The sequence below is a fragment of the Lolium perenne genome, chromosome 3 (genome assembly GCF_019359855.2).
Source record: "Lolium perenne isolate Kyuss_39 chromosome 3, Kyuss_2.0, whole genome shotgun sequence".
Taxonomy (NCBI): Eukaryota; Viridiplantae; Streptophyta; class Magnoliopsida; order Poales; family Poaceae; genus Lolium; species Lolium perenne.
The window spans coordinates 326387201-326395734 of record NC_067246.2 but is presented as its reverse complement, the minus strand read 5'-3'; positions in this window follow the sequence as shown (position 1 = coordinate 326395734).

The window sequence follows — 8534 nt, the reverse complement described above, 5'->3', positions numbered from 1 at the left end:
CCTCTAGTGAACTGTGGACCCCGGTCCATTCTTTTAATCGAATACAATCTACTGCAATACTTGTTCTACTGTTTTCTGCAAACAATCATCATCCACACTATACATATAATCCTTTGTTACAGCAAGCCGGTGAGATTGACAACCTCACTGTTTCGTTGGGGCAAAGTACTTTGGTTGTGTTGTGCAGGTTCCACGTTGGCGCCGGAATCCCTGGTGTTGCGCCGCACTACATCTCGCCGCTATCAACCTTCAACGTGCTTCTTGGCTCCTACTGGTTCGATAAACCTTGGTTTCTTACTGAGGGAAAACTTACCGCTGTACGCATCACACCTTCCTCTTGGGGTTCCCAACGGACGCATGCTGTACGCGTATCAGCGCCATTGCCGGGGAGGCATAGCTCTACTCATAAGTTCACCTGGGGAGTACACTTTACCTCTCTCTCTGTTTTTATTTTATTTTATTTTGTTTTGCTTAGTTTACTTTTGTCTATTTTGTTTGTGCTTAGTTTATTTCTGTCTAGTATTATTTTGCTTAGTTTACTTTTGTCTAGTTTGTTTTTGTTTTGTTTTACTTTTCTCATATACCCAAAAATCCATAAAAATTTGAAAAACCGAAAAATTAAAAACTGCTGTTATGGGAGAACCCACAACCTATTTGGAGCTTATAGAATTATATAATAATTATAGAGAATCAAGAACGGGTAAAGTAATGAGTGCTATGATAGAAAAATTGAATACAATTGCTAAAATCTTGCTTAAACACCATGATATAAATTGTTGCTCTAAAGAGGATACTAAACATCTGAAATTTCAATGTGGCTTTAGTGAAGAAGTTTTAATTAAGAATTACAATTGGAATAACTATATTCATCTTGGGTTCGAAGAGGTAGAACAATTTGTCATATTTATGGGAGCCTCTGAGATAGAATCCTTCATGTCTAAGAATTATGAAACTTGTGTTGTTTGTAAGGACCTTAAAGATTATGTCTCTTCTATCATTAATTTTTGCAATGAAAGTTACAGTGATAATCCTTATATCATTGATTATAAAGAGAGACTCATTAATGCACAAGAATGAACTCACAATTTGCAGGAACCGGTGGAAGAAGAAATTGATGAACCTGAAAGCTCATTGGATGAAAAAGAGGAGGAAATTGATGAACCTGAAAGCTCATTGGATGAAAAAGAAGAGGAGAGTGATGAACAAAAGGAGGAAGAATGGATTAGCTACCCATGCCAACCTTCTAATGAGAGTAACTCTTTATCTCTTACACTATTTGATTGTCCTCCATGCTTACCGAAAGAGGTTGAATGTTATGTTCCTGTGGATTCTCTTGAAATAGTACCTATGAGTAATACTTGTGAGAATAATTATGCTACTATTATTTATGATAATCCATGCTACTTTGATAAATCTTATGATAATGCTTTGTTTGTGCCTGATGTCGAAATGCATGGTACTAAAGAATTTTGCGTAGCAAATGTTTATGATAAAGCTCTTGATGATGGTCCTATGTTACTTGATAATATTAATTGTACTACTAATGAAAATGGGATTGGAGAGTTCTTGACTTTATCTATGAGTCCCATATCTCTTGAGATTGATCAATCATCTTGTTATATTATTGATAAAAGTTAGTTTGAAAGTTTTAATCCCATTAATTTTGAGCTTGATAAGAATTATGTGTTTATGGATCATGAAAAGTATGCTTTATGTGATAGTTATATTGTTGAGTTTGTTCATGAAGCTACTGAAAATTATTATGAGAGAGGAAAATATGGTTGTAGAAATTTTCATGGCACTAAAACACCTCTCTATATGCTGAAACTTTTAAAGTTACTCTTGTTTTATCTTCCTATGCTTGTCACTTTGTTCTTCATGAATTTATTTGTGTACAAGATTCCTATGCATAGGAAGTGGGTTAGACTTAAATGTGTTTTGAATTTGCTTTTTGATGCTCTCTTTTGCTTCAACTCTCATTTCTTGCGAGTGCATCATTAAAACTGCTGAGCCCATCTTAATGGCTATAAAGAAAGCACTTCTTGGGAGATAACCCATATGTTTATTTTGCTACTGTTTTGTTGTGTTTTGGAAGTTGTTACTACTGTAGCAACCTCTCATTATCTTTATTTTATTGCATTGTTGTGCCAAGTGAAGCCTCTAATCGAAGGTTGATACTAGATTTAGATTTCTGCGCAGAAACAGATTTCTATCTGTCACGAATCTGGGCCTAATTCTCTGTAGGTAACTCAGAAAATTCTTCCAATTTACGTGCGTATTCCTCAGATATGTACGCAACTTTCATTAGTTTTGAGTTTTCTGATTTGAGCAACGGAAGTACCTCTTTAAAATTCGTCTTTACTGGCTGTTCTGTTTTGGCAGATTCTGTCTCTGTTTTTTGCATTGTCTCTTGTGGACTTTAAGCAAGGCTTTATAGACGTGGAGAGCTGTAGCTAATGTTTTAGGGATTTCTATTTTCGTGCCCTCGGTTCCTTAGTTGTGCTCAATTTTCCCCAGCCCCTTAGTTTTTCCTCAGTTTTACCCTAGCCTTTGTCTGAAGACCCGCAGAAGGAGCTCAGACGGAAGGAATCCGTTTATTTGGACGTTCTGTGCTGACGTGTTGCGCCGCGTCGTCTGTGGGGCCGCGTCGTGTGGGGCCGCGTCGCGTGGGGCTGGTAGAAAGGGACCGCGTGGGACAGGACGAGAAGCGTTTGGTTGCACGTGAGCAGGAGCTGGGTTTTGTCTCTCTCGGCCCAAATTGGCATTTTTAAAAGCACCTTTTCCCCTCTTTCTCTCTCTGTCTTTTTCACCAAATTAGTATCAAATCTAGAGAAGCTTCTATTTCTGTCTTTCTTCAATATGGCAGCAAATCTAGTAGCAAATCTCTGGGGTTATTTATGCCTTTTGGCCCTCGTTTTTTGCCCAATATGGCAGCAAATCTAGTAGCAAATCTAGAAGCTATTATATGATAAATTCACAGCAGCATAATCAGAAAACTAAGTATAATACATAGGTAAACTGCATACAGCAGCCAAAAGCAGCCAATAACATTGTTAATGTTCATGACAAACTAAGCTGCAAAAATATACAAGATCACGCACGCAATGTATGGACAACAAGAAGATTAGGATGAATGAATTTGTTCTTCATTCCTCCTCATATATTTCTCCGTCGCTCCATTCGTGCAATTCCCCAAGGAAATATTCATTGAACTCCTTCCGTCTGCAGTGTGAGGCCAATACATCCTCCAAACGGTATGGCCTGTGTTCATTTCTCAAACCGTAGAGTCCTATTCTATCCACACGTAGTGGCCACTCATCCCAGGCATTTGTATCATGAGAGTACGCTCTGATATAACCCAAATCCGTGTAGTAGATGCTGCCAGGTTGAAGTGTCGGGTACACTCGGTGTCGACGGAGATACACCGGATAAAATTCACGACCATGTCATTACTGCCACTGTCAGGGACCGGATGGAGAGAGCGGCTCTGAGTGTCCACACGGTACACCAATGGTTTGCCCGCCAAAGCCGCTACGACCAACAACACAAGCAGCAGATCACCATCCGACTTCACAAGGTAGAACTTCGACGTCCAAGTTCGAAATGAAATTAGTGTCTCCATCTTGATAAAGGTTTCCTTCGCAGCCGTCTGCAACTGTATATTGGTGCACACTATTCTTCCGATCTCAAAATTGTCCGAAGCTACTGCATACAGTTCACCATTGAACGGGGTAATGCAACGGAAAACATGGTTCTTGATCGAAAATCTTCCTTCTCCCCAATCCCCATCTTCATTTATATCCTTAGTTGGAGTGCTCTCATCGACCCAACCAATTTCCGGCGGGTAATGTGTGGCAACGAAGACCATAGTCGGGGATTTGATAACAGCGATCGATTTCGAGAAAAACAGATGGCATCTGCGCCTCAAACATCGTGTTCGATTTCTTTGTGAGTGGGTTCAGCAGCCGTATCTTGTGCGGCGGGTTCTTCCGGGGCAAGCACGATGACGCCACGGGAAAAGCCGACGAAGTAGAATCTAAAATATATTGAAAAGATAACATTCAGCACTAAGATTGAAAATAAGATCTATGGTGACGCCACGGGAAAAGCCGAGGAATTTGAACCTTGCACGAACTGCAGATAGATCTATGGTGACGTAGCGGGATGTGCCGAGATGGAGGAAGGTGAACTCAGCGGCGCGTGGAAGGGCGTGGTGTAGCATGATCCATTCGTGCAGGTGCACGTCGGGATCAGGTAAACCTGAGCGCCAATTTCTACAGACTTGCCTCATAGCAGAGTAGCTGTCCACGTACTCCTCTTTCGCCAATAAGCATTCGCCGATCTTGTGAAGTGGTCCGTCAGCCGTGAGACCGGCCCAGTTCACGGAGGCGCCGCGCTGGATGCGCCGCCCTCGGATGCGCCGCCCTCGGAGGCGACGGGCTCGGCGGCGACGGGCTCGACGGCGACGGGCTCGGAGGTGACGGGCTCGGAGGCGACGGGCTCGGAGGCGACGGGCTCGGGGGCGATGGCCGCCGGCGCATTCTTCTTCTCCATCGCCGGCAGGGGAGGGCTCGTACGGCGGTTGGGGTTTTTTGGAGAAGTTGATGGGACGTGAAGGGGTGGTTTCGTGCGTGAGCGATAATGAGACGATCGTGTGCAGAGGGAGGGAGAGAGGGGCTTACGCGTCCTAAATGCGACCCGCGTCAACAATGGCACGTCTTCCACGTCTGCACCGCGACACGCGTCAACAATGGCACGTCTTCCACTTCTGCACCGCAACACGCGTCCTCGAGTCTAACCCTGGAAATTTAGATATACTCATGTATACCCTCGAGTCATATACTAGCATTTTTTGTATGCTCAGTTTTCACCTTGAGTGCTAATACTGGCTAGTGCAATATACTCAGTTTTACCCTCAAGTGGCTGGTCAACAGAGAGTCAACAAATGGGATTAACTAGTTAAATGAGTTATTTAATGTGCAAAAAATTCCGAAAAGGAGTGGCACTTACTCATGGAGTCTTTACCACAAATTTCCACTTCTCAAATCATAGATAAATCGTAGATAAATCAAGTTTCACCACAAATTGCCACTTCTCAAATCACCTAGTAGCTATGAAGGTGCATGGTTTTCCATAATAAGCCCTACCCAAAACAGCTTTCCCCAAAACATACTTTGTCTGAATGAGACCATAATTTTCACACTCATGTAGATTTGTATTGCAAATAGTTTGAGGTAGGCCAAGATGGGTTTCATTGTACAAAACACGCATTTTCCATTTTTTAAATCTCATATTTGAATCCCTTAGTCTGTTTACTACTCACTTGCCCTTGGTTTCTTGATACTACTCAGTTTTGCCCTCTCCCTTCACAAACTCTCACGTACGCCCAACATTGCCCTGATTGGTCTAGCCCATGTCACGCGGATCGTGCCCGACGACCGTTGATCGTATGATCTAACGGGCAGGATAACCCCTATCTCTCTCTGGTCGGGGCCACCACCCTCTCTCTCTCTGTCGTCGGTTAGCTTCACGCAAAGTTTGGTTTTCTGCATTATTTTTCACGAGCTAAATTATAAACTCTTTTTAGGCATTACTTTTCACGCAAAAAATGATAAACCATCACCGATTTGTTGTAGCCATTACTTTTCACGCACAAAAATGATACACCATCACCCATTTCGTGTACCCATTACTTTTCACGCAAAAAATGATAAACCATCACCGATTTTGTTGTAGCCATTACTTTTCACGCACAAAAATGATAAACCATCACCGATTTGTTGTAGCCATTACTTTTCACGCACAAAAATGATACACCATCACCCATTTCGTGTAGCCATTACTTTTCACGCAAAAATGATACACCATCACCCATTTCTTGTACCCATTACTTTTCACGCAAAAAACGATAAACCATCACCGATTTCTTGTAGCCATTACTTTTCACGCACAAAAATGATACACCATCACCCATTTCGTGTACCCATTACTTTTCACGCAAAAAAATGATAAACCATCACCGATTTTGTTGTAGCCATTACTTTTCACGCACAAAAATGATAAACCATCACCGATTTGTTGTAGCCATTACTTTTCACGCACAAAAATGATACACCATCACCCATTTCGTAGCCATTACTTTTCACGCAAAAAATGATACACCATCACCCATTTCTTGTACCCATTACTTTTCACGCAAAAAACGATAAACCATCACCGATTTCTTGTAGCCATTACTTTCCTTTTAGGCATTACTTTTCACGGTAAAATGATAAACTATACCCCCACAACGGTCGACTCCTCCTTAATTTATTGTGTATAAACCCCCACAACGGTCATCTCCTCCTTATTTTATTGTGTAAACCCTACAACGGTCATCTCTCCCTTATAAACACCCACACGGCCATCCCTTGTGTCAATAGGTTCTGCCTCTCTCTTCTTTTCGTTCACATACACTTTATCCATTGCCATGGCTTCCACGTCTCGGACGCGGACCGGAAGGGGAAGGGGAAGGGGAAGGGGAAGTGGATCATCATCATTGCCACCACCACCGTCAACACCGCCATTGATCATAGAGGAGTTCTTCATCGTCGTCTATGAAGACCCTTTGGTCAAGAAGGTACGTACGCGTTCCCACATATATGATGCATGTGATTAATTATGGGCATGTTCTAAAAAACCTTTAATTTCAAGGGTTCCCTAATTTCAAACGATCGGCGCTCGATCTCTTTGCAGAACTCCCAAAAAATTTGCGGACTATCTTGACGGCAAGGAGCCAGCTAAGGTGTATCTGCGAGCAAATGACTGCGGTCCTCGTCTCTGGACCGTGGAGGTCCTATTTGACGGACAAGGCCGGATGTACCTCGACAAGGGCTGGGAGAAATTCGCCATCGCGCACGGTGTGGATTTCGGCTGGTTCGTACACTTCAAATATGAAGGCGATGATGTGCTCACGGTGAAGGTGTTCGACGGAACAATGTGCAGGAGGTACTACTACTCGTACGACGAAGATATCGACGATGAAAGCGACGACGACGTGAAGCCATGCATCCATCCCCTTTAGATAATTAAGGGGATTATGACCAAGAATATATATGTAGCTTCATATGCATCGATTTAGAGATCTAGCTATTTTCTATATATTATGCATGTAAAAAATAATATCGCATTTCCACTATTATTCGAGCACCACATCCTCCAAACGATGCCGATGCCGATGCCGATATCGGCATGGTCAGAACGGCTATGCTCGCCGCCACTGCTAGGTCAACGTCGGGATACACAATGTTTAGCATAAGAGTCACTTTAGATTAAGCTGCGAAAATGGGCTGAGGCGACCCCTACAGAGCGGCTCTATATTATATTCTCTAAATAAAATAGACGACCACAGCGGTCATTGGCTGCGGAGGCCCCACAGAGCGGCAATATATAATTTTCTATAAATAAATAGACGACCCACTGGTCATTGGCTGCGGCAGCCCCATAGAGCGGCCCCATTTGTCATTGGCAGCACCGCGTATACAATCAGGAAATAAAACGGCCCACGCGTCAGCGGTAGATGGATCCACCCGTCAGCACGAGACGGTCAGCGAGGAACTGACCTCACGGTAACGGTAAGGCCTCTGACCTGACGGCAACCCGCGTCTTCGAGGGGTTTCAAACTGGAGGGAGGGGAAAACTGAGGAAAAACTAACGAGCTGGGGAAAACTGAGTACAACTAACGAAGCAGGGGCACGAAAATAGAAATCCCAATGTTTTATTGAGTTCTTGCAATGTGTCACTACAGGACTAAAAGTGGATTCAAGTTTTTTGAGTACTAACCCCTCTAATGAAGTTTATGAGAAGTTTGGTGTGAAGGAAGTTTTCAAGGGTCAAGAGAGGAGGATGATATATGATCAAGAAGAGTGAAAAGTCTAAGCTTGGGGATGCCCCCGTGGTTCATCCCTGCATATTTCAAGAAGACTCAAGCGTCTAAGCTTGGGGATGCCCAAGGCATCCCCTTCTTCATCAACTTATCAGGTTTCTTCTATTGAAACTATATTTTTATTCAGTCACATCTTATGTGCTTTACTTGGAGCGTCTGTGTGCTTTTATTTTGTTTGTGTTTGAATAAATTCGGATCCTAGCAATCCTTGTTTGGGATAGAGACACGCTCCGCTTTTTCATATGAACACTTGTTCTTCGTTTTACTTTTAATGTTCAATGATAAAAGTTGGAAGCTATTGCACTTGTTGTTATTTGGTTGGAAAAAGAAAATGTCTCATATTGTCTTGAATAATTTGACACTTGGCAATTGTTTTGAGCTCTCAAGTAGATCATGATTAAGTTTTTTTTCATGTAGTTTAAACCTATTAGTGGAGAACTACCGTAGATCTTGTTAAAATTGGTTTGCATGATTGGTCTCTCTTAAGGTCTAGATATTTTTGGGTAAAAGTGTTTGAGCAACAAGGAAGACAGTGTAGAGTATTATAATGCTTGCAATATGTTCTTATGTAAGTTTTGCTGTACCGGTTCATACTTATGTTTGCTTCAAA